This window comes from Hoplias malabaricus, chromosome 17, assembly GCF_029633855.1.
Source record: "Hoplias malabaricus isolate fHopMal1 chromosome 17, fHopMal1.hap1, whole genome shotgun sequence".
Classification (NCBI taxonomy): domain Eukaryota; kingdom Metazoa; phylum Chordata; class Actinopteri; order Characiformes; family Erythrinidae; genus Hoplias; species Hoplias malabaricus.
Window position 1 is genome coordinate 23,605,406 of NC_089816.1, and position 25,595 is coordinate 23,631,000.

At 41.4% G+C, this 25,595-nt stretch overlaps 1 protein-coding gene across 1 annotated transcript in view; it reads left to right on the forward strand.

Annotated features, from left to right (window-relative positions):
* Positions 1-257: 257 nt before the first annotated feature.
* The window catches only part of lingo2 (leucine rich repeat and Ig domain containing 2), a 283,749-nt gene continuing 258,411 nt past the window's right edge, over positions 258-25,595 (forward strand). Inside the window, exon 1 of the mRNA XM_066649464.1 lies at positions 258-507. The gene's annotated coding sequence lies outside the window, so the exon portion shown is untranslated. The remainder of the gene's footprint in view (positions 508-25,595) is intronic.

A 25,595-nucleotide genomic window follows, 5' to 3' on the forward strand; every position in this document is an offset into this window, starting at 1 on the left:
TGAAGAGCGCACGAGGAGCGAAGAGCGCTCCATCGCTCTCTCTCTCTCTCTCTCTCTCTCTCTCTCTCTCTCCTCTTTCTCTTTCCTATCCTCCGCTCTTTCCTCTCCTTGTATCCTTCTCTCTCTCTCTCTCTCTCTGTCTCTCTCTCTCTCTCTCTGTGTGTGTGTGTGTGTTTGTGTGTGTGTGTGTGTGTGTGTGTGGTTTTAATCGTGGTCCCTCGCTGTGGAATACGGCAAGCAGAAGAGCGCGAGGAGGAGAGCGAGAGGGGGGGGGACAAAAGAGATGAGACGGTACTGAGGGGCAGATAACGAAGAGGAGAGGATTTATACAATTTTGATAAGAGATATACAACGAAAGAGTGACTTGATAAAGCAGATAAAGGAGATTCCCGAGGCAACTGACCACTGACTTCTGTTCTGAAGTGTGGAGATTTGCAGCTGTGGACAGTGGACCGTTGTGGACTATCTGTGTTTATAAAAACCCTCAAACGTCGCCTCGCTCTGCAGGTAAGCTACAGGGCTGTGTGAGAGTTGATAAAGCACGGGATGCGTGCGAATGAAAAGACTCTGCCCATATCTCTATATGTGTATTGCATAAGCAAAGTTGAAGGATGGGCTGAAGTTCAGGCTGGAGCCCATCATCGCTCTTCTTTCTCCATGCACTTGGTCTAGACACGGCCAGGGTGGGTGTCTTTTGGTGAAACTCAGATTGGTGTTGCAAAACCACCGGCACCCCTCCTTTCCTTTCCTTTCCCTTGGCCACTACTGAAGGGGGTTCTCATCTTCACAGGCAAAGGGTGGAGTTGCTAAAAAGATACTGGTGGTGCTGTGTGTGTGGTGGGAGCAGCTCTGCATTTTAATTCCAATCTCTGTGTCAAGTCTGTGGGGGGGCATATCTCTAGCCTAAGACTATAGATCCATACTTGGAAGATATCTCTCTTTTTTCTCTCTTTCTAGAATTGTAGAAACCTCCATCTGAGCAAAGCCAAACCTTTCTGTCATCCTCATGCATCTTATACATTACCAGCTTGGTGAGGACATGGTGATACTGAGAGCTGGACAGAGATGTGGATGAAATGATGATGCAGGAGAGTGGCTATCAGTCTTTTAGCAGACCAGGGCTGAAGGACACTATTCTGGCATTATATATATATATATATATATATATATATATATATATATATATATATGGGTGCGTGTGTGTTTTGCAGCTTCCTTCCATGGTACAGCATCCGTCCGCAGCCCTACTCTCAAGTGCTCCCTTTTGCAAAGGTGGTGGGGGGAGGAAGGGGTGGGGTGGGGGTTAAATATTCATGAAGCCATACGCATCCTGTCTGTTCTGAAATATTTACAATAATTGAATAATAAATGAAGTCTTGCCACGGATTGTTCATGCTGGTACCTTTCCTTGTCTTTTTTCTTCCCCCCTGTCGCTGTTTTCCTGCACCAGCCGGGTCCACATGAGTGACCACTAAATGACTTTGCCCCCAGATGATTGTATGCATGTTCAGGAAGTCTCCTCATCGTGAGGGACTCAGTAAACTGAGTGTGAGAAACAGACTGTAGTGGTGGTCAATGTGGCGATATCTGTATTGTATTGTGATTAAGTATGCATGGGCATGTTATTGGTATCATTCATAACAACTACTGGCTATTTGTTTTTTTTTTTGTTTTCAATATAAACAGAAAAAAAATGTGAGCATTATAAGTAAGAATTGCTGATCAAATAAATGATATTGCTTTTATATTAGTACTGGCATATGTTAATATATACATTATACATACACATTAGATATGTACATTCAGTCAATATTTCAGATCAATGTATTGTTGATGTTTACTACGTACTCCAATAGAGCAGAAGGTATAGGAGACACTGGTCTAACAACAGGAATCATACATATATTGTTCACCCTCATATGATTTAACACTGCACATTGTGTATAAGTTTTGGCAGATATCTGTGGCACGTGTCTAAGGAGTTAAACCGACTCTGATGTATGGTACTGAACAGCACCCCTTGTGGAAGGTTTGGTTACATAGTGAGTGAGTGAGTGAGTGTGTAAGAGTAAAACTTACAAGCCAGGTCCATGCAGTTCACATCTACTTAAAAGTTCAGATACTGTCACTATGTATCTAAAACCTGTCTTGTTTCATTGCAAAAAAGTAAAAAATAAAATAAAATAAATTATTAAATTATTCTTAAATCTCACTCATAAATACATGAATATTATCATATGTGTTTTTCAAACAGGGTGGTATGGGTTATGGATTCGAGGCACTCTAAGTGACTGCCTATGAGGAGTTTGGTGTTGTCCCTGTGTCCACACGGGTTTCCTCCCACGGTCCAAAAACACACGTCGGTAGGTGGATTTGCGCCTCAAAATGTGTCCGTAGGTGTGAACATCTGAGTGTGTGTCACCCTGTGAAGGATTGGCACCCCCTCCAGAGTGTGTTCCCGCCTTATATACTTATTTTTCATATTGCACCCCACCCACAGCAGGAGGACATTTACTGTGCTGACTGGACAAAAAATACATGGTGTGAAATCTAAAAGCAGAAAAGCAGACATGATATTGATGGTCTTATAGAACATCAAATAAAAAATAAAATGGATTGAAGTAGTGGCTACCAGTGTCCAGAGTTAAATATTAGCTTGCTGATAGTCATGTGTTTGTGTGTTTGTGAGTGATCTGTGAGATCTGTGAGTGGGTTGCCTTTGATGTTTTATTGAGTGTTAAGCAGGCTGGATGGATTTCTGGGTCTGAAGATGTGTGTTTGAAGAGCCTGCTCTGGATTCAAGTGATTCATCTGTAATTTAGAATCACATTCCTTCATGCCTTATGAGTGCCATTCCCTAACTACAGCCTCTTTTTCATGATGACAATCGATAACACAATTCCCTACCTCCCTCCCTCTCTGTGTGTGTGTGTGTGTGTGTGTCTTTCTCCCTTGGCGTGGGAGGGAGGAGGTTCTCCTCTTGCTCACGTCCGTTTGTCTGACAGTACAAAAGCAGATCTCTCCTTTATTATAATATATAATTTATTTCACTTTCATGCTTATTGTACATATGTTGGATGTGAGATTTGGACTCAAAGTCATGGTTCCCCATTTGGGCTGAATTATGCGTCTGATGATTCACTTCAAAATCACTTTGTTCACTGCGTCTTCTTATCTATAATTCATCAATGCCTATTTTTCAAGGGTTAAAGAGTCATAAAGTCTACATTAGAGAAGTGAGTATAACCACTTTAGATTGCAGTGAGCATAAATTCAAACACAAAGCTGGAATGCATGGCAAGTTCTTGTTGGGATTCCTGAAGATCTTCTGTTGATTATACATAGCTGATTTTTTATACATACTAGTTAGGGCTTTCACAATCACTCAACATCAGTTACTTGGTTGAAATCGCTGTCATTAGCAAGCAGCATTTAGCAGACTGTAAATTCACCACCAGGGGTGCTCTTGTGGTCAGTGCTGAAAGTGACCCATAACCAGCGGGTTATTACTAATGAACATATGTCTGTAATTTCATATGGAGTAATATATATGAATATTATTAGAAAGTAGATGTATGAGTAGATGATGTGTCAAATGATGTAATACGCTTTAACTAATTTTAAGCTGGACTGTGTGAGTGTGTGTCGCCCTGTGAAGGACTGGCACCCGCTCCAGGGTGTGTTCCTGCCTTACGGCAAGTGATTTCGGCTAGGCTCTGGACACACTATGACCCTGAACAAGATAAGCAGTTATAGACAATGAATGAATAAATGAATTATTTTAAGCTGAAAGATTTGCATTTAGAGTAAATAATACAGTAAATTAAAAAACATGTTTCATCTGTCTACATGGTTAGCAACAACCATACAAATTTGATAAAATATATTGTAGTAATAAATAAATAAATATAAATATTTACAAAGGTGTGTGCTGCCTCACCTGTACAGGCTATAGTTAAGCATCCAGAACACAGTGTATTAGAATATTTTCCAATCACCTTTCTTCAGCCTACAAACTAAAGCAGGCTATTTATTAGAACCACTGCTCCATATGTTGTGCGTGTAGAGAAATCATGGAGGATGGCCACAGATGTCCCAGGAGCCTGGAGAATGGCAAAGAGCACACTAAAGATGGCCACTCGAAAAAGCACTGCTGTTCAAGTACAGGCGATGAATTACGACTCCCCTTCAAACCAAACTCGTACGATTACTAAGTGCCTTTTAGCAGCTAATGAGCAGTTGCTTCAGTTCCTAAAGGAAGAGCTAAACAAATACAAGACTGTGAAAAAGTCAGAGACCATCCTCCTTTTATTTAATTACCAGCCACAACAGCCATTAAGTACAAATTAGTGATTTTTTTTATTTTTTTTTGATGGTGTCTGGAGTCATGATGGTGGAGCACCTGGGTACGCTGGGCAACTTAGACACATCTACGCTTGATTGAAGTGGTGAAACAGGCAAAAATCTGCTGTAACATTAAAGTAAGTGACTGCTTACAACAGTGTGTTTTTATTCTATGGCAAAAGCTCTCAGACTCTTGAATGGATTTAGCACACTTTTATACCAGTCAGTAGACATTTCCGCTGCACATATTTCCACCCAGATGGATTCTGTTAGGTGTGTGTCAGGGCTCCCTGATCCTGTGATCTAGTGCTGTCAATGTTGCCCATTGTCCATCTCGTGAAACAGTTAAAGACACTACATCACAGGTTTGTTTTCCACCACAAGGAGGTGCCGTTTGTCCCCTGAATGGAATAAATACCTTTGATAACTGGAACAGGAAAGAGTTATATATGTCATGAAGCTGGTTATAATGGGTAAAAGACCAAACGTGACAACTACTGAAGATCATTGAAAACCCAAGAGCAAAGTCATTATTAATTTTAATATTTAATATCATGCCCTACATCATTAAAGGCATCTTAATATCAGATACTTTAACTGTCTCAAAGGCTAGACTCTGAGTATGCAAGCATATTTTTAGTACATCCATTAAGGAAGCAGCCAAACAAATCAATGCTCACTGTTCTGTCAACATCACATTTCAGCGTTTTAGAGATGATGACCCTTGGCAAACTCTTTTGCCCTTTTGACTGTATTTGGTTGGCTGTGTCAGAGGACTTGGCATGAAGATCCTCAAGCATCAGATTATTAGTGCACATCAGGGTGATGTTCACTTGGAAAGGGCACCATCACTCTAGGGACCACTCTTTCTCTGCCTGTCACAATCAAAGGAAATAGATCTAATTTGGACGTTAGCTCCTTCTACTATCTTGTGTAGCTTGTTGTTTGGATCCCTCAGGCAAAGATTTGATACTGAATGGTTTGATTGGAAAGATTGATTGGTTTGACTTTATGATGTTCCAGACATTCACTCCTTGATGAGTGTATTCACAGAGGCATCCAAACCATCTATGTTTTCACATGCCACTTCTGCATGTATAATTCAGACAGATGGTACAGCTAAGCAGTTAGTCTCCTGCAGAGTCCAGTGAAGACAGCCCCAAATGGCACTAATCTCATAAACTTACCAAAGTTCAGAAGAAAATTGAATGTAAATGATAATAATAATAATAATAATAATAATAATAATAATAATAATAATAATAACAACAACTGTTTGGCTTTGGAAGCACCAGATTATGTTATAGATATAGCTAAACATCTGCAGAGTACATTCAGTGACAGTTCTACATCCACTGCAGCCCCTTTGTAGAACTCAAATCATGCTTCAGAGTTAAAAGCATGGATTACTAATGCATTTCTGACAGTTTCAGCATATCTGCAAGCACTGGCTCAAGGACAAAATCCTTAAAGAACTCACTTGTCCTCATGTATTTCCCATAAAGCGCTAAAGTGTTCTTACATCACCTCGGAGAGGGATGTCAAACCATTTGTCATAGGAGGTTGTCTTTGTTCATGTTAGGACCCTGTCATGCTGAATTGATTTTTTTTTTTGAACAGCCCCAGTGCTTCGGGCAAGTCGCGGCCTCTAAATTAAAAAAAAAGAAAAAAAAATTAAAACAAAGGACCTCTGGACCTGGTCTAAAACAATACTCTTCGCCTGAAGCAGCACTGACTTAACAGGACGTCTTCTAGCCTTTCTAAAACACCCCAAATCAAACAGAACAGTTCTGCCTCAAAGCTACGCGAGGGTCTGAGTGGGCTGCAGACTTGGTCAGGGTTGGAGAAATGGCCTAAGGGGATGCCAGCGATTGGTGTAGAGAGAAGAGGACATTATTAGAGCTATTAGCATTATGCTAGATGGAATAACCAGACAGGGTGGCTCCTGGAGAGTGGGCCCAGGAGGGACAGGTGCTGACAGTGACCCTGACACCCAACTTTGCTGCAGCAGTTCACCTACATATAACTTGGCCAATCACCTCTGGCTACTGCTGCTTTTGCATGTGTGAGTTGACACTAAACATTAGCAAGGTTTATATGGGTGAGGCGCTAGAGGAAAGCCTGAGTGGGAAGGTAGTGTGCATTGTGTAGGAGGTCGACATCAGGAAGAAGAACAAGACCAGTATTCGCCTCAGGCGTCCCTCTTCACCTTGTCTGGATTCTGACCTTCATCCAGGGTGAGCTCTCTTCACGCCCTTGAGATGCCCTAGTTGATTGTACCCTTTCCCTACGCACCAAGAGCCCCTGATTTTACAAGGAAAGGTTACACGCTTGACACAAAAGAGAAGTGACATTAAAGTAAAAATACTCTCTTTTTTTCTCCTCTGGCTACCTAACACTTAAAATAAAGGGGGTTCTATGAGTGATGCCATAGAGGAACCACTTTTGGTTCCATAAAGAACCAGGTTTGTTTAGAGATGTGTGAGTGTGAAGAACCTTTTAAAAATCTATGACTGAAGCTCAGGGTATTAGCAAAAGTTTTTTTTTTTTTTTTTTTTTTTTTTTTTTTTTTTTTATGGAAACAAACGGGGTTCTATTATGGCATTGCTCAAAGAAACTTTTGAAGCTCCTTAATTTATGAGTGAACCTGATTTTCCATGTGTAGACAAAAGACATTTATTCAAGTGTGCTATTAGCATAATTATTTATTAATTCATTCATTGTCTGTATCCGCTTATCCAGTTCAGGATTGCGGTGTAGCAAAATTCTTTGAAACCAAAAATTTTAAGTATATTTGTAATTAATATTTTAACAAGATACATTTGATCAAAGTATATTTAATGTGTATATGTGTTTGCCTTTTACATAAAGTGTAAGCATATCTGGCTGATTTTTTACAATAATATCAAGCTTTGAGCAATATGATTTCATGTCTAAAATGTAAATAAATTATTAAAGATCATACCTACTTCATTTTTGTCATATGGAAATTGAGGATACTTTATCATAACTTGTAATTATTATATGTTCCCCATCCACTGGTGGCACTGTTTCACTACTTGAACTCAAACTCTCTGTTATTTACCCAGTGAAGACCTACCGAGTTTCCTGTTGATGAAAAAAAAAAAAAAACATCTTTTCACTCAGCAGTTAGATTTTTATGTAAAGTTAGGGTTAGGCTAATGGTAGGTTTCTGATTAGGTTTGAGCAAAGTTTAAGGACTTTTTTTTCATTTGGGGTTGCAGTTATTCACCAAACACAGTTAAAAAAAAATGATAATTGTGTTTTAGAAAAATATGTAAGTTTTCAGGTTGAGTTTGACTGTGTTGTAACAATCTTGAGAGAGATGCATTACTGGAGTATTCTTAACTACTATACAGATAACTATGGCCCAAAATGCAATTAGAAGGAAGTGGCCTACAAATCACAGCCCTTCTATTCCTTGATTTACTACTGCCTAACAAACCCAAACTCATCTAATTAGCCTCCCCATGCCATGTGTTATAGAAACTGCATTGTATTAATGGGGAAGTAATCACTGACACTAATCATTTGAAACAAATGATAACAATAAAAGCTTCACAGCTGCCCTCCTGTTGTGGCCAGACAGCTCCTTATGGAGAACAGAGAGGTGGGCTGCAGCTTTGAGCGTTCCAAGCTTCAAAAAATATATGATTGTGTTTATAGAGTGGTGCAGTGCAGGAACATGCAGGGTAATTGTGGACAACACACTTTATTAGCTTATCTCTTATTATCTTATCTCAGCGGTATCCCTATATGACACACTGTGTACCTTTTGTGCAGTTAGCAAACAAGTGTGGGGGTCATCTGTTGTATGCTGTGCTAACACTCACAGTCCTGGGGTACCCTGGAGGTCCAGCTGTTCACAGTGGGTCTGGTATTTAGTGTACTGACAGGTTTGGAGGCTTGTCCTTGTTGTGCTCATTTGTTCTCCCTCAAAGTCGACATTAAATCAGAACTGACCTGATTTTTAATTTGTTACTTCATGTCTCTGGAAAAAGAAAACAGATGGAAACTATCTCATCTTGAGATTTTATATAAAATTGACTGACCTTTGGTCAACCTCTTATTTGTGACCACAAGAAGCAACCAATAACATTAGGTTTCACCTCCACTTTCCATTTTTCAATGACAAAAATAGCTCAGCCAGCTCAGAGAACCTCCATAACACCACGGTACAGTAGGTTGGGATTTGATTCACACTAAAGCAGTAGGTGGAGTGAATAATTTTTAAGGTTACGGTTATGTTCTATTCATTCATATATCTGTTCATTTTCTGAAACTGCTTCTTCCTGTGTAGGTTACAGTGGTCTGGAGCTTAGGCCCCAAGGCAGGAACACACCTTGGAAAGGGTTCCAGTCCATCTCAGGGCATTGCCCTCAACCAAATATTCATACAGTGTTGCAAACCCAGCCTACCTATTCACAACTGTTTTTGAACTGTATGAGGAAACACAAACACAGTCCCAGGACACTGGAACTGTGTGCTAGATTCTCCCTGAAGAATGCTGTGTCATCCTGGCCTCGGCCAAATCCCTGTCCAGGAAACTGATCCATGCCTTACTGCAACATAGCGTACACCTATTCTGCAAATGCATGGAAATAAATCTCTCATTTCAACACTGTGCCTTACTAGAGACTCAATTGCTCTTGAACTCAATCCATCCTTTCAGCCTTTTATCTGCTCATTCCTCCTTAATAATGATCCATTAATGCTAAAAAAAGGAATCCATCTTCAGAAAGACTTTTGAACTGTGCAGTGACAGAAAGCAGTGCCTTGCTACATTAAGCTGTTTTTGCATTACGAAGCTCCAGTTAACAAGGCGGCAAGAATATACTTTTATTTTCCTAAGCCAAGCCTGTCTTTTTAACCTAGAACTTCATTCCATGTGACTCTACCTTATGTTGATTCAAACAGAAATATGTTATTTCCAGTGAAGAAATCACCCAGCCACTCAGGCATGTAGCATGCTGCTGTCAGTCAGGTGGTTCCCATGTGTTTCCTTGATGCAATCAGATTCCACTCCACTTGACGCGGTAGTGAAATTGCATCAGTTTCACTGAAATATTTCCAGGATCTGCCATGACTGGAACTGAATTATTACCTGAGGCTTTAAAGAAATAATGCAAGGCTAGGTTTGCTGTATTACCATTGGCTGCATTTCGTTTGTCACACAAGTGTCTGTGGTTTAGATAATAAAGAAAACTTGCATTATATGTAGGGTCATCCTACTACCTATAGATTTATGTGCGTTGTTTGGGATTTGTCTTATAAACTTGACCTATGTCAGTTTTGAGCTCACTCTGTTCAGCGTGTTTCAGCCTTGCATACAATGGTCCTGACAGACTTGTGTCAATGTAAAACATACATATTTTACTAAAATACCATTCCCAGGATTTGAACATTGTATATGAATTACATGTGAATATCTGGCAAAAACTTAAAACTTTCTATAAACCTGAACTTAACCCTACCCTTGAACCTAAGCCTACATTCATTCATTATCTGTAACCGCTTATCCAATTCAGGGTCGCGGTGGGTCCTGAGCCTACCTGGAATCATTGGGCGCAAGGCGGGAATACACCCTGGAGGGGGCGCCAGTCCTTCACAGGGCAACACACACACACACACACACATTCACTCACACACTTTTGAGTCGCCAATCCACCTACCAACGTGTGTTTTTGGACTGTGGGAAGAAACCGGAGCACCCGGAGGAAACCCACATGGACACGGGGAGAACACATCAACTCCTCATAGACAGTCACCCGGAGCGGGAAACGAACCCACAACCTCCAGGTCCCTGGAGCTGTGTGACTGCGACACTACCTGCTGCGCCACCGTGCCGCCCCTAACCCTACAGTTATTGTGAAAATCTAAGCACATAATTAAGAATGTTAGAAATAATGAGAAAAAAAAGTAAAAAAAAACAAACAATGCTGTGTAATGTGATTGTTCTCAGAGTTCTTTATGTGCATAACTTTGAGTGTATGTGAAACAGTGGATGGGGACTCTCTTAATGAACACAAAACAACTACAAATTATCATCAAGCAAAGTGTACTCAGTGTGCAGTGTGGCACAGTTATAGTAGGTATAGACATTTAGTAATTTAGTAACGTTTTAGTCATGATAACAGGTTGGATTCTGGGTAGGCTCCAAACCCACTGAGACTCTGATAAAGATGAAGCAGTTGCATTGAATCAATGCATGTATCAACCTCTACATTTTCACAATACTAAGGTTCTAGCTGTTTACCAATATACACACTCTCCCAGCTGTCTACAGTTACAGTTATTGTTGGCAGCCATGGCCTAAAGTCCAAGAAGTGGGCTTGGGACTGAAATGTCTCTGGTTCAGTCCCCTGGATGGGCAGATACAAATGAGAGTGGGGAGAGAGCTTTCTGCTTTTTTTAACCTCCACAACTGTGTGTTACTAGCCATCCATCTTCTAGCAGCATACAAATCAACCTCAGTGTCAGATGAATATTTGTTCACAACAGTGTCCTAAATAGTACCCTGCACCATACACCAATGAATCATAGTCACAATCTGACCTAATACAAGAAATATCATCAGCGGAAAGGCCAATGTCAGCGAACGTCAGTCTGGGTACCTCCACCCACTGGACATTTGTCATCTCCCTGTCTGCAACAATCAACGATACGCAACAGTGACTGCCATAATCTGAGCACACTGCCTTGTTATGATGGAGGGCTCAGAGAGTTGTATTAGCAAACACAATGTGCCAGGGATGTTAATATGTCGTTTGTGTGAGAGAGCTCGAGGAACAAAGCCTCGGCATCTAAATAATGACCTTTACCTCGTCTCGAACAAGCAACTCTCTCATTGTCAACATATGTAATTCCTAGCTTCAGATGCCAGTATGGTGCTGAATTATAAATCAGTGAAGCTGCTTTTTTTTTTTTTTTTTTTTTGGTTGAATCCCTTAGCCCATGGGCATGGCAGATGATGGAATAGTGGGTGGGAGGGGTCCAACAAGGTGAAAGGGTGCCGGCTTCCTGGGGATGGTGCTTTTGTGTCCGGCTCGGAGCAGTGGTCAGATGCTGGCAGCCATTCAAAGGGGACTGAGGAGAAAAAGCGGCCCTTATCAAACTATTGCAGACACACTGGCATTCAGTCATCTGTGGGTGGGGTGTGTATGTGAAGGGGAGATTGGATGTGTGTGTGGGTGCTTGTTCTCTTCTGTAGATCTGTGTATTTATAGAAATCGCTCCCAGTTCAGTGTCAGTGTCACAGATAATGTTCGGAAGGAAAACATAATGTACAGCGGTTTATATTGTAATTCTCAGCATGTATCAACGTTTCAGTGCCACCGTGGGAAGCAGAAAGCCCCAGCACTACCATTCACAGCCGCTTCTAGAGCAAACTGCTCCGGTTTGATATATAGAAGCATCTTTCAGAAGAAAGCACACTGCCGCTAAAAAAAGGATTTCTCTCCAGATGGTGTAATCAAATGTACAGCAGCTTTCAGTGTTGTTCCTCTGTGTGGAGTACAGGAGGAGGACTCAGGCCAGGTGGTCAGATATTGATGAATAGGATCTGAAATCAATCCAGGTGTTCTTCAGACAGGATGTGAATTTTAAGCTGTGCCCTTCAGGCACTCACAAGTTTCATCCATTTAGAAAGTAGAAAGAGAGAGATGTAGGAGTTTGGGTGTTAAAAAAATGTGTGGGGGATGAATGGAATGAATGCACTTGAATGCCAATTCTGTATATGCTTTGATTGCAAGAGACACACACACTCCCACACTGCCTTTCTTTCTATTAATACATCAGTGTCATTCCCTTTGACAAGTTTAGAACGTAGACTGCGATGCTGAAGCTAAAGATTCATTGTGTTTGCATTAAAGACAGGAGACAGCAGGAAATGTATATTTGTCAGGATCCGCATAGGGAGGGACTCATCCAGAACCATTACATATTCAAAGCAAGAGAAAAGGGAATAAGTGTACAGGAAGAGAATCCATTTGTCATGCTTCAGACCCCCATATGACCTTGAGCTGGCAGTATTAACGTTCAACCTACACCTGTGCACCCGAGCTTCTATACAATGACTAATATGCTCAGTGTTTGAAGCTGATCCATTAGGAGAGACCATGCATGGCAACAGAAAATAGCTCCAACTGGCTTACGGCTAAAGAAGTTTATGGCAGGTGAATTACTGCACATGGGTGCGTACAGTAATATTCTGTATAGGATTACATTGCTAAGAAATCACTCTGTCGCCTGCATGGATGACATTGCAGTTTTGATGTGTATTCAGTGTATTCAGGCATGCTAAGGCTGTGGATGGTAATGCTATGGCTATGCTAATCACACTGTTCATTTAAAGTCAAAGGAGAATATTTCTGGGTCTTCTGATTTCTGAAATATTTAGTTCATTTTATATTTATTGACAGGGTGCAGCTGTGGACTTAAGGTTAAAGAGGTTTGGCTTGATACCAATGACTGGGAGGAAAATGAGGGATAGGGTAGTTAAGAATCTGTGGTTCCCATCTGTGGCTTAGTCATGACTGAAATGTAACTTGAGTGTAAAGGTATTATTCACTTTTTTGTACAACAAGTTGGCAACAGCGAGAGAGAGAGAGAGCCAGTGCTGCATACAAACAATGGACCTTTTTACAGCATGAAAACAGACCATAGAACTAGCAAATGTTAGTGAAAATCTCTTAGGGAAAAATGTTAAAAATAAAACGAGTATTTGATTAAAACTGTGAATATTGACTTTACTTTCATAAAGAGGCAACTAAGTAAAATAAGTTATAAGTTTGGTTAGGCCTTCAGGAGCTGAACTGAAGGCCAGACACATTAGATTAGCCAGCATAACTAACTAGAAATGAATATGGAATATTAAGGCAGTCAGCATTCTTTATGCTACAATTGCTATTACGATCTCCATCAGCCTACAGCACCATTGCAAACAAGCAAATGACAGATGATTCATTTCTGATATTGTTTTCCTTCTAGGCGAATTAGAATAGATCATTGCATGCAAGCGCCTATGGTAATAATCCATGTAGAGTCACAATATTCAGTAATGCCTTTCTGGATTGCATCAGTGACACGGCCATTCTGATGCATTCAGGGCATCTTTGGTGCTAATAGCATAAAGGGTGAGGAGAACACTTAGAGCTGTTAACCACCAGTTCTGCAAGAGGTGTTTTTAGCGTTAGCAGAGTTGCAGAGTGTTAGCAGAGCTACAATTGCTATTAGAACATCCATCAGCCGCCATCTCTATTATGATCAACCACAAATAATGGATGATTCAGCCCCATGTCCTTTCCCATATAGATAAATTACGGTAGACTGCCACACATGGTAGTATTCCATGCAAGCTAGCATTATATAATTGAGATGCCAGCAATGACTATCAGTTACAGCACTTATAGAGATGTCCAACAGGCCGCAATGTTGACACATGGCCTTAGGTTTAAATTAAGTAACACACAAGTTCTGAAGTGTCATTAACTAATTGGCTCACTGGCTTATATAACCCACTGTATGGCTAGAGCTTGCCAGTTGCATAATAATAAGTGATCAAGAGGGCAGATTTACTCATGTCTTGCACTGTCACAAAACATGTTCTTCCATTAGGGCCCTTAGTATGAACAAAGGTTTTATAAAATACTTGCCAAAAAAACTTTGCCCATCCAGTGTTTCTTCTGAAATTAAGAATATAAAAAGACAGTTAATTATCATTTGCTGCAGCAGTTTTGCTTTTCTTAGCTTTAAACATTCAGCAATAAGAACATCAGTGACATCAGGTATGGGAGGTGGATCCCTCTGGGTTATTTGAGTAGAATCCCATTTGTTAATTTTACCCTTACGCATTCAAGATCATGATGTAACAGTCCAGGGTGTCAGGATGATTGAGATATCAACAGGAAAGAAGGTCAGTACAGGAGACTTTTAATAACAACAACAGAACTAGACAGAGGTTAGGGAACACGACAGAAGGGCTAAACACAGACTAAACAAGGTAGCTAAACACTAAACAAGGCTTTACTGAACAAAGGGGCTGGAGCGAGACATGAATAAGAGACAGTATGCATACAAACGACATTGATACATTCAATGACCTACAACAAGAACCACTGAAAAGGACTATATACAGACCACACCAACAAGAGACACCTGGACACTAAAACACGTGACATTAGATACACAAGGGAAGGGTATTACATGACCTGAGAACAAGCAGGAAGCAGACACAAGATGGGGGAAACAGTCTTATGGTAAGGGGAGCACAAACAAGAAACAAAACGAAACAAACTAAATTAAGCACGTTACACATGACAAGTTATTAGAACACACACACAAAAAAAAAAATCAGCCCTTTCAGCAGTTCTCCAATGCTGGTCTGCAGTGATACTAGAGAAGTGCTGTTGGACTATAACATATGTTACGACCCAGTCTAGGGTTGAGCCGTAACAGAATGAGGTGTGTGTTGGAATTAATGTATGAGAAAGGAATCTGTAACAGAGATGTGAAGGTGAAAAAAGGACACAAACAGAAACACAGAATGTATAATGAATAGAAATATATATATATATTGTAGATGTGATATTTACAATGACCCAAACACCAGTGAACGTCAGGATGACCTTATGCCGACAAAAATATCAAACAAACACCCCTCCTAACTGACCCACAAACAGCTCTAACTTACCTATGTGAAACAAACCCACTCCCAAAACAAACAGCAGCCAACCCTACTCTGGTGAAATATATACACAGTGTTTAGAATACTTTACAAACAACAGATCTAACGTCAGTATTCAAAAAGCGGCAAAACAAACTCGTAGTCCAAGTAGAAAATCACAAAGTCAAAATCTGGAAATATACACAACACAAATCACAGAGCACAAAACACGGCTGACTAGCAACGTACACACAGACGTGTTTATGATTCCCGCCGATATGACGTAGACGAAACGGTGACAGACAACACATGGACTGGATGGCGGACCGGACCGGACCGGACAACTAACAAATACACGAACTGGAATATGGAATGAACTCTAGACGGGTGAACACACACGGACTGGAACAAATTGCAGAACCTATAATTTTACAGAGATAGGGAGAGGGAGAGGGAGAGAGAGAGAGAGATTCCTAACTATCTGTGAAATTAAGCTGAACTCAACTGTTTATTCTGCTGGCTTTTGGTTTGAAGCTTCCAGTTCCACCTTAAATGTCACAGTAGCTACAGGCTTCACTATTTAAGATGGAACTGGAAATTTACTCACTAACTACCAAGACACTGGCATACCATTTTTAGCTTTTTATGAAGTAAATGCATATAATGCACTGAAAATAAAATACTGACATTTGTGGCTTTATTTGATTGTGTGTCCTTCCATTGTTTGTGATTCACAAGGCATCCATTCACTTCATTTGAGGTGTGCCTCTGAAAAATCTTGGTTTAAAGGAGTGTATAGCCCTAATCCTTGGCCTTACTCCTCTTTTTACAACAAGAACCCCTAGACAAAACAGAGGTTGGGGCTAAGTGTTGCATCTAAAAGGTGATATTGGATTCACCCTTGGTCCTTTGTACTTGAATGTTGGGTGATAAGTATTTATTTTTTAAAAGTCTCAATCTCTGACTGGTCAGCTGCAGAAATTAGGTAACCAGACAGCCCCAAGCTTTGTTCAAAATGGCTCCCTTCTTACTATTCCTTACATTACTCACTACATAGTGCACTAGCGAAGGGGATTGAATTCAGTAGGGTAGTAAAACTACTTTGTGCAGGTATTTACTAAACAACATAGTGTTTTATGAGTAACCATTAATTGCTTGGAAACATGGTAATACACTACATATTGCGGTGCATTGTGGAATTGTTTGAGTGCACTGGAAATTGCCCACTAAGATTTTGGACACCACTACAAAATGGCAGAACCTCAAAATAGTTTGCTATATGGTGAATAGGGTGCAGTTTTAGATACAGCAACTGTTTTAGGACATGTTGGCAGCAAATGTTGGCTGTGGTTTCTGGCAATGGTTCTTTAATGTTCCCAGTGTATCATGCCCTTTAGAGTCTTTATATACAGTCTGCCATTACACATTTTCTAATCCTCACCTACCCTTACTTGAGTAATTGGTGGCAGCGGCCCAGTGCTGCTGAATCTGCGACAAACGTGTTTCTTACTCCCCCTCTGCAACAACATGGCTGAAAATATCATTGCCTACCATCTGGGACTGGAAACTGCATCAAGCTGTGTTCTGCCGATGCAGGAGCACTCTCTTACCGCTCCCACTGGTTCTCTTTATTAAGTTATATGACAGTAACATACTTGCAGCGTGCTGGATACACAGGGAAATACCAGCGAATAAGAGAAGAACACGTCTAAGCTTCAGCGAGTGAGTGTTTAAGAGATCGTATTCTGTCTCAACCTGCTGCCTCTGAAGGCAGTTACACAGTGGCTGGTGTGTGGAGGCATTTTTGTGGTGTGTGAGGTGCCTCTGAGGGATTTCTTAGAGGACAGGCATTGCATTATCTTGGCAATTAGAGCTTAGAGAGATGAAAGCTTTTACCTCGATGCTTCCTCAGACCAAATCTGTAGGCACAGGACATATAGCCTGAGCGCTGGTGGCCAAATTGAAGCCCCCATCACACACACACACACACACACACACACACATGCACATACCCCACTCTCTCTCTCTCTCTCTCTCTCTCTCTCTCTCTCTCTCTCTGTAAATATTTGACACTATTTTGACACCATATAGAAGACATCTCTATCCAAAGGGAGTCTCCAGTTTCACAAGTGTGCAGCTGCTGTGTTATCCACAAAGCTATTCAATGTTCCCCTGCCAGAAAATAGCCCCAGCATCCAGTCTATGTTCAAATGGGAATCTATTTCTATGTCTGTCTATATATTCAGCCATACAAATGGTCCTCTGCCCTATGCAGGGGGAGCTTTACACCCTTCTACCTGATGCCTAGCACTGAGGATGCAGAACTACGGCTAATACATGGCTGAATCATACACACAAAGTGTGTTTATCTGAGTATGTGTGAGCATTCAGATGCAGATGTCAAGTAATGGCTGAACTTTCATCTGTCAGAAGGATGTTTGCATTTTGTAAATGTGTAGTCATGTTGTTCTGTGTTCTACCTGTGTATATATCCATTTCCTCCTTTCTCTCTATTCAACATCTCCCCTAAAAAAAAAAAAAAAATAGATGGATGATAAATTATTCATGGCTCGGATGTGCCTGCCCCCGGATCAATGCAAGCTCAAAGACTATCTACAATGGCATTTGGCTCAAGGCCATATTTGATCACTTCCTAGGCTGGCTCTGGCTCTTTCGTCTCGGCCCGGGGAGACGTCATTAGCGCCAACTGTTTGTAAGCTATTGTTGAAAGAACAAGAGAGCGACACACACTTAAAGTTGGTGGAAGAGTGGAAAAATCTTTGATGATACATGAAACCAGGCGGATGGTGTTACACGCCTGCTAAAGAGGCGAGGAAAAGAGGGGGGAGATAGAGGGAGAGATGGAGCTTGCCGGAGACTCATGCATGACAATAAACCAGCTCGTGCCGAGATCATATTAGCTGAGGCTTGAAAGATTCTGGGATATTATCAGGCATTTGCTTCATGCTCTGGGTCCATCATCAGCTCGACTGGCAGCTCTGACTCTGTCGTGACTCATTCCAGCAAACCCAAAACCGAGTGTGAACTTTGACGCACTTTGATGCCAGGCAAGATTTACATTTTTAACCTCTCCCGTCATTCAAGAGACCATCAGACGATTGCGCTGCCGCATTCCGAATCATCTTAGCCTCTGAGAATTTACAGGAGCTGGGGTTTGGTCTGTTAAACGCACAGCATTTCCAGCACTGTGCTCATCTGCGTGGAAAATGGGACATGTATGATTCAGAGGTCGTTAAAGAACAACACAGAAATACAAAGCCCCTAGAGGCAGAATTTTCTCTCCCCTGCTAGCGGAACTATCATCCTCGTGGCTTCCTCTCACCGCCACTTCCCCTCCTTTCTCACTTTCTGCACTTTCTCGCTCTCTACAGCCCCAGATGGTCGGGGCAGATGCCTGATACTCACCCAGGAAGAGCGCCCCCCGCATCCTTCTCCTCATCCTCTGACTCTGCCGCTCGTTTACACTGCCAAGCAATAGCTTCCTCCTTTTTCTTTCTTTCTTTTTTTTTTTTTTTTTTTTTTTGTGAAGCTGGGAAAGCGAGCTGATTGGCTGGGCTCTGCGGTCCCACTAAGCCTGGGTGAAGGGCAAGATGCTTCAGCTATATTTAGATCAAAAGGTCCTCCATCACCACAGGCAGAAAGCAGAAAGACAAGTCAGCTCCGGTGTTTTTCTGCAGAGTTAGCAACAATCAGACAATGGGCCTGACGCTCTGCCTCACAGTCAACAGAGAGATACACAGAGCTAGAAAGGCTATACACACTCACTAAAGGTTTGGTATGTTCATAGCAAGTGTTTCTTGTCATTTGGGAATTCATTTGCAATAATAAAACGGTTTACTGCTAAAAACATTATACATTGCATTGCCAAAAGTTCCTGGAAGCCTGCTCATCCACGATTTCTGCTGAAATTAAAGCTAATGTAACACAGTGTTGCAGAAACAAAAACAGCCTCTGCTTTCAGGGAAGAGTGTAGACTAGATATGAGAACTTTCCTTTGAGATTATGATGGCATTCAGCCACAAAACCATTAGTGAGGTAAAAGTAGTGAACACACAATGACACTAGTGAGCAATTCTTCACACACACTAGGGCCAGTGAATACACACACACAAAGCTAGGTGGGGAGTTAAATTCCTTGCTCAAAGGCACTTTAGCCATGAATTAATTTTCTCCTGCCGGCCCTGGGAGTTAAACCGACGACCCTCCAACCTCAAGTTTGCTTCTCCAACCTCAAGGCCACCGCTGCCTGTGTTAGTTTTGGAGCTCAAAAGTATGGGATGATGCTTCATCACTTAAGATAATTCAGTTCCACTCCAATGCTCAGCTGCTTTATATGCTTCTAGCCAGTGCTTGGCATTGGGCATGGTGAATCTGGGCTGTTGTGCAGCTGTTTTTTTGTTTTTTTCATGCCTTTCTACATATAAATATCTGTGTACAAAGTCAGCCCACATTGATGTAGCCCAGTACATTGATTATAAAGAGTGTCTTCAAATAGTTGACATGTTTTATTTCCAATATAATCATACTGTAATATCCCATCCATATCGTCCAGCTCTAACTCACAGCGGTCAGAACAGTGGGGTTGCAAGAGGAGGGCAAGTGGGGTGTGGAGTGAGCTGTCAGTCAGATATTCGGGGGTCATGGAGGCGACGACTCCTCTAGAGAAGCCATAGTCTCCATCATTACTGGAGCTGTGTGTGTTTGGGCAGCAGCCATGGCTAATTGAAGAAAGCTACGTCTGGCGCCTGGATCTATCCTGCTGTCTGTCCTTCTGCAGAAAAAAAGAAACCCTGCACTGCTTTTCTCTCTCTCTCTCTCTCTCTCTCTCTCTCTCTCTCTCTCTCTCTCTCTCTCTCTCTCTCTCCCTCTCTCTCTCTCTCTCTCTCTCTCTCTCTCTCTCTCTCTCTCCTTTGAGATCACATTGTATAATTCTCAGAGAAAGGTATGTGTAGTTGTTGTTGGCATATATTTGCACCTGTAATGCAACATGACTTCATGTAAATTATACATTCTTATTCTTTGTTATTTTTATATGAGGAAAGCATTTCTAACACTCTCTTTTAATGCCAAGCTCCTAGTGCCAAGCACAGACAACTAGAATCACAAGAAATACAGTGTCTCTTGCTCCTTTAGCACCTACCTTGCTTGTGTGAGCACGTTCTGGTTTCTTTGGAGGCTTTGAGATGTTGTCTGGCTCCATGGCGAGAAGGTCGGAGGTCAGCTAGTGCCTCATGTAGCTAGACGGCGGGGAAGAGACGAAGGGAGAGGAGGGAGTGCTTTCATTAGGCAGGAAGTGGGTCACACTGTCAGCAGAAGAGAGATGGTGCGGGAGATACAGCTGCGGGAAGCCGAGACACTTTCACAGCCCCGAGAATATTTAAGTGACCTCCATAGCTCCAGACCTCTTAGCTGAGTTGTTTGCTTTAACATTGATCCCTGTCTTAGGTACTAGACTCAAAGTCAGTCTCTCTCTCTCTCTCTCTCTCTCTCTCTCTCTCTCTCTCTCTCTCTTTCTTTTCAAATACTTGTACATCCCATTTATATTTTGTACTACCAGCTGATATTATTGGACTTCCTGTTTCTGTGGATTATTAAGTGGCTGTGCTGGCAAATTGCAGTGCTCATGACCTTAAATTTACAAGAGGTCACTATTATTGTTGCTCATGGTAAGTTATGTATTTTTGTAAGTATGTATGATTCCTAATCTTCATTTCTTGTGCAAATAAGGGTCTTAATTAATTTGCTCCCTTCTTATTTTATTAACCATTTATACTCTTCTGGGAAGGCTGTAGCCTCATGTTAGGACAGGTGAGGATTTTAGAGCATTCAGCTATGAGACCAATGTTAGATGATTTCATCACTAAATCTACTTCAGCTTAGTGCAAGGGTACTTCATAGTACTCACCGAAAGTCATTGTGCTGCAATAGACCTCCAGAGTCCTGGAGCTATTCAAATCCTGCCTCAGGTCACTCTCTGTGAGAAGTTAATGTGTTCTCCCTCTGTCTGCTTTGGTTTCTGGTATACTGGGTTGGTAAATGTGTGTTGGTGTGTGTGTGATGGCATGCAATGGACTTATGCCCTGTCCTTTTTTTTTTACACTTTTTAATTAATTAATTATTCCCCCCCCCCCCCCCCCCCCCCCACACACACACACACGCACACACTATCTTGAGCCCATTAGATCCAGATTGACTCTATATCCACCACAACTATGAACAGGAAGTAGTAGTTTCAGAATATGGAGTGAAATAATGAATTGTGTTGGTGCTGGTAGGCTTTATAGGCCTCTAGCCAAACCTTTAGCCAAACTAGCATTGTGCATGGTGACCATAAGCTGCTCTAGAGTGTTGACAAAAAACTGGTTTTCAGAATAAATAAATTCTAGTTGTCACTTGATGTATCAAGCGTTAGTATTTGAAAACTGTGAAATCTTCATCTTCAACTCAAATAAATCCTCATTTCAGACAGAGGATTTAAGCTGATTCCGAATGCTCACTCTGCCAAATCTTAGAGGACAATCTGGCTTGCATTACAAACAACATGAGGACACAGGGAAAAGGGTGTTTTTAAATAAGTGTGATGCATAATTGGTGCTCCAGCACTACAGAGTAAAGAAACTAATTCCCCAGCCGACTGCTTGCTGGTATCTTTCCCGGGTGCGGCTTCAGAAGCCTTCGCTAATCAGCTGCCAGGTTGTGATACACCTCCTCAGTAGAGTCTGTGGTGTAACCTTGGCTCCGAGATACAAGGCATTGGGAGGGTATGTTCTTTACCTGGTTTTATCAGCAGCTAAAGCACTAACCTAAGACGACGGGCCGTCGAGTCCTGAGAATTCAGCCACTTATCTCCCACGCTGCTGATAACACCCTACACTCCCTCTCCTCTCTCTCCGGTATTTGAGGAGCTTTTACCCAACACAGGCGTCCAAATGAGGAAGCCTAAATCACAGGCTTTTTTAGGTCTTCTCTCTGTCCTCCCACTTTCCCAGCAGTTTTGCATTTCCACTTTGTGACACAAAAGGAAATTTAATGACCCGCTAGAACTCCAGGATCCAGCTGACCGAATCTCAGCACTCCTGCAGAGGAGAGATTACACATTTACAAGTGACTCTCAGCCTCTGTGTGGAGTGGGCCTCTTAAAACACTTGTTAACATAGTTACAACTTGTGGCGATGTAACAATTCATTAACGGTAGCTGTGCGCGATTCTCTGAGGAAAAAAAAGACACAACCAAAAAATATGGATTCATTCTGGAAAGTCATGACGTACCAGCTGGGTTCTGTCAATTATGAAATATTTATACTGCATGTCCAAGGATTGTAGACTCTGCAGTAACAGCTTCTACTTTGGGCAAGGAAGAGCATTGCAGCCAGAATAGCATTAGTGAGTATTAATTCTGATTCATAAAAACCATGCCAACTCATCTTACCAATCTGGACAGAGATATATCAATTCAGAGTGAGCTCTGCAGCTTATTTCAGGGGGAAGCATGCTAGGCTTATGTTTGGCTGCTCTAGAATTGTCTTATGTATGACAACATGAACAAAATTACACTGAATTGCCTTTAAGACAAATATCTATGCAGGTTCTTTTTAGAGGAGCACTGCCCCTGATGGAGATCATCAGCTCATTGCCAATGCCCTTGTTTGGGTCACTGTGTTAACTGTGAGTGTCTGAGTGACCATATTGTGAACCTTATAGTGCAATGGAGTGTCATACAGTAACTGATTTTCTGAAAGATTTGAATGAGATGTATGAGAGCAGGGTTAACCACTACATCTTTTTAGAAGGGAGTATGAAGTGGAGTGTCCTGCTCAAGGGCAAAACATCAGCAAGAGCTGAGCGTCATCCTCTGGAAGCAAATCCACTCGCCTCCGGATCCTGGATCATGTCCGAAACATCCGTCAGCTCTGCTGCTGACCCAGATTAGTGCAGAAACACACTGCAAACTTCAATATTTCAGCAAATTATAGCTTCTCTCTACTGTCACAGAGTCTGCTAGGTGTCCTGCTAAGTGAGTACATTTTAAATTTCCTATTTTCCTTATATCCCCTCCACATCAGAAGAGCATTTGGAGTCTCTGTCTCTCTATTGTCTCAGAGAGAAAATGGATCTCTAGCTGAGAGACAGTGCTGTTGTCCTACTGCCTTTAGACTGTGTTTGGTCACAGGGAAAAGTGCACAGAAGTGGGCAGCTGCTCTGTGCAGCTCTGCAGCCAACTGTTGGGAGCAGGTTTGTGCCCAGACCATCGGACATTCAGCAGATCTGCTTATCACATGGGCTTGTTACAGCAAGAATTACCATTTCAGCACCAGGCCGCAGGCTTCCCACATACTGTAGCATAGGATGTGACTAACACATATATTTCATATAGATGATTTGATTTGTAAATACTCACCTACAATGTACTTCCATTTACTGGACCCTTTATGCTACACTAATTTTTATAGGTCCACTATACACAGCTGGTGAAAAATGCAGACCATAGCCCATGTACTGGGGCAGTGTCTCAAAAAGAAACAAGGTCCACAGCAATGGGATATACTGACCTTCCAGAAAAATATAACTTCACTAATTACATATTTGTTCTATGTACATTTTAAACCTATACATCTACACATTGCAATGGAACATCCAGTATCTTCCAGTATCTGATTTAGAGTGAAGGAATTTGTTGTAGTTTTAAAAGGCCTACTACCATCCATAACTTCAAACAAGACACAAACTTTGCATATGATTATACAGACAGGTCTCAGTGTTGATCCATATTTTATTTGACAATAATACTATACCCAGTATTATGTGTTTTAAATATGGTTCACACTTTGCAGATCAACTTAAACCTGCCCCTTAAGACTAACCTTAAACATAAGCATAAGTCTTGGAGGTGGCAGGATTTTTCTCCTGTGTAACATCCTCCCTCAACAACACTCTGTAATTCTCCTTTAGGTACAAAGCAAAGAGTTGGAGTGGTTTTAGGGAACAGCAATACCCATGGACAGGAGATCACTAAAATAATCAATCATAACGGAGACGTTTTAAGAATATCTGGAATGATTCCTCTCTTCAGGTTTATACTACTGTACATAGTTGGGATTAAATGTATAAGTTTGTAAATGTATTACAAGCAAAATGTACCAAATATGAAAACTGTCTCTTAATGAAAAACAAGCCTGGTTTGTTTTGGTGAGGATAGACCACCTGAACCTGTGACTTTCTGAGCCCAAGCCTGTCTCTTTAACCTTTAGGCCATGTCCAATATAGTACTGTGACAACATTATCACAGGGAAATATTTAAACTGATATTTGCTGGTGCATCACTGCTTCTGGCTTGGTGTTGCATAGGAAGTGGACTGTTCTCAGCGCTGCGTTCAGGAGCTGTGTTCCTAGTTTCTCGCACATCAGTGCCACTGCTTAGCTGAGAATGGTCCACCACCCACTCTGTGGACAGAATCTGATCACTGATAAAGGGCTAGATAATGTCTGTCACAACAGATGGCCTACAGTCTCGAGCTATACTCCAGCAAGGTAAAGCTACAAGGGAGGGGCTTCTAATAAAATGGCTAATGAGGCTATATGTAGTCTGTATGTAACCAGATGCTGGACAGATGTTCCAGAGATATATAGCATATGGGATTTTTTGTGTGTGAATTCACATTGAAAATCTTGCCTTAAAATTGTACATTGGAAATACATGAAATAATGTTAACTAAACTATGAGCTTGCTTCTGCTATTACAGTTTTGTTTGTGATTTAAGCCAACCATTGTGTTCAGCTTCTCATCTTAGTGTATATTGACACATAATAAAATGTGACATATGTTGTGTTACTGTCTGAATGTTATTGTAATGAAGCAGCCTACAACAGGCTTATCTTTTAATCATGGATATGAAGTCGTACATACGACAGAAAGCTTTGATAAAGTGATGCATAATGCAAACACAAAATAAGTGGAGATCCCATTATGTCATGTAATTTACTGGGAGCATTTTCTTGGTAAGCCCCTGCTGGAGGTCTCAAGGGTTTCACCATCCGTTACAAGAGGATATGTATTTCAAAGTGAATATTTTAGGCTGATGGCATAGAGGATACAGCATTATTCATACTTTGCTCGTGCACATTTGCATTTTGAAGGGCAGGAGACAATTAAATCAGCTAACTCTTTTATTTTTAACTATAGGATATCTATCTGAATATACTAATTTATTTCAGCACATTCCCAAGCTATCAATATGGCAATATGGCTATGGATTATTCTCACTGATTAGTGTGCTGGATTTAACTTATGTTATTAAACCAAAGTCTTCAAAGAACAATTTCTTATCCAGCAGCAGGTAGTGTCGCAGTCACACAGCTCCAGGGACCTGGAGGTTGTGGGTTCGATTCCCGCTCCGGGTGTCTGTCTGTGAGGAGTTTGTATGTTCTCCCTGTGTCCGCGTGGGTTTCCTCCAGGTGCTCCGGCTTCCTCCCACAGTCCAAAAACACACATTGGTAGGTGAATTGGTGACTCAAAAGTGTCTGAAGGTGTGTGTGTCTGTTTTGCCCT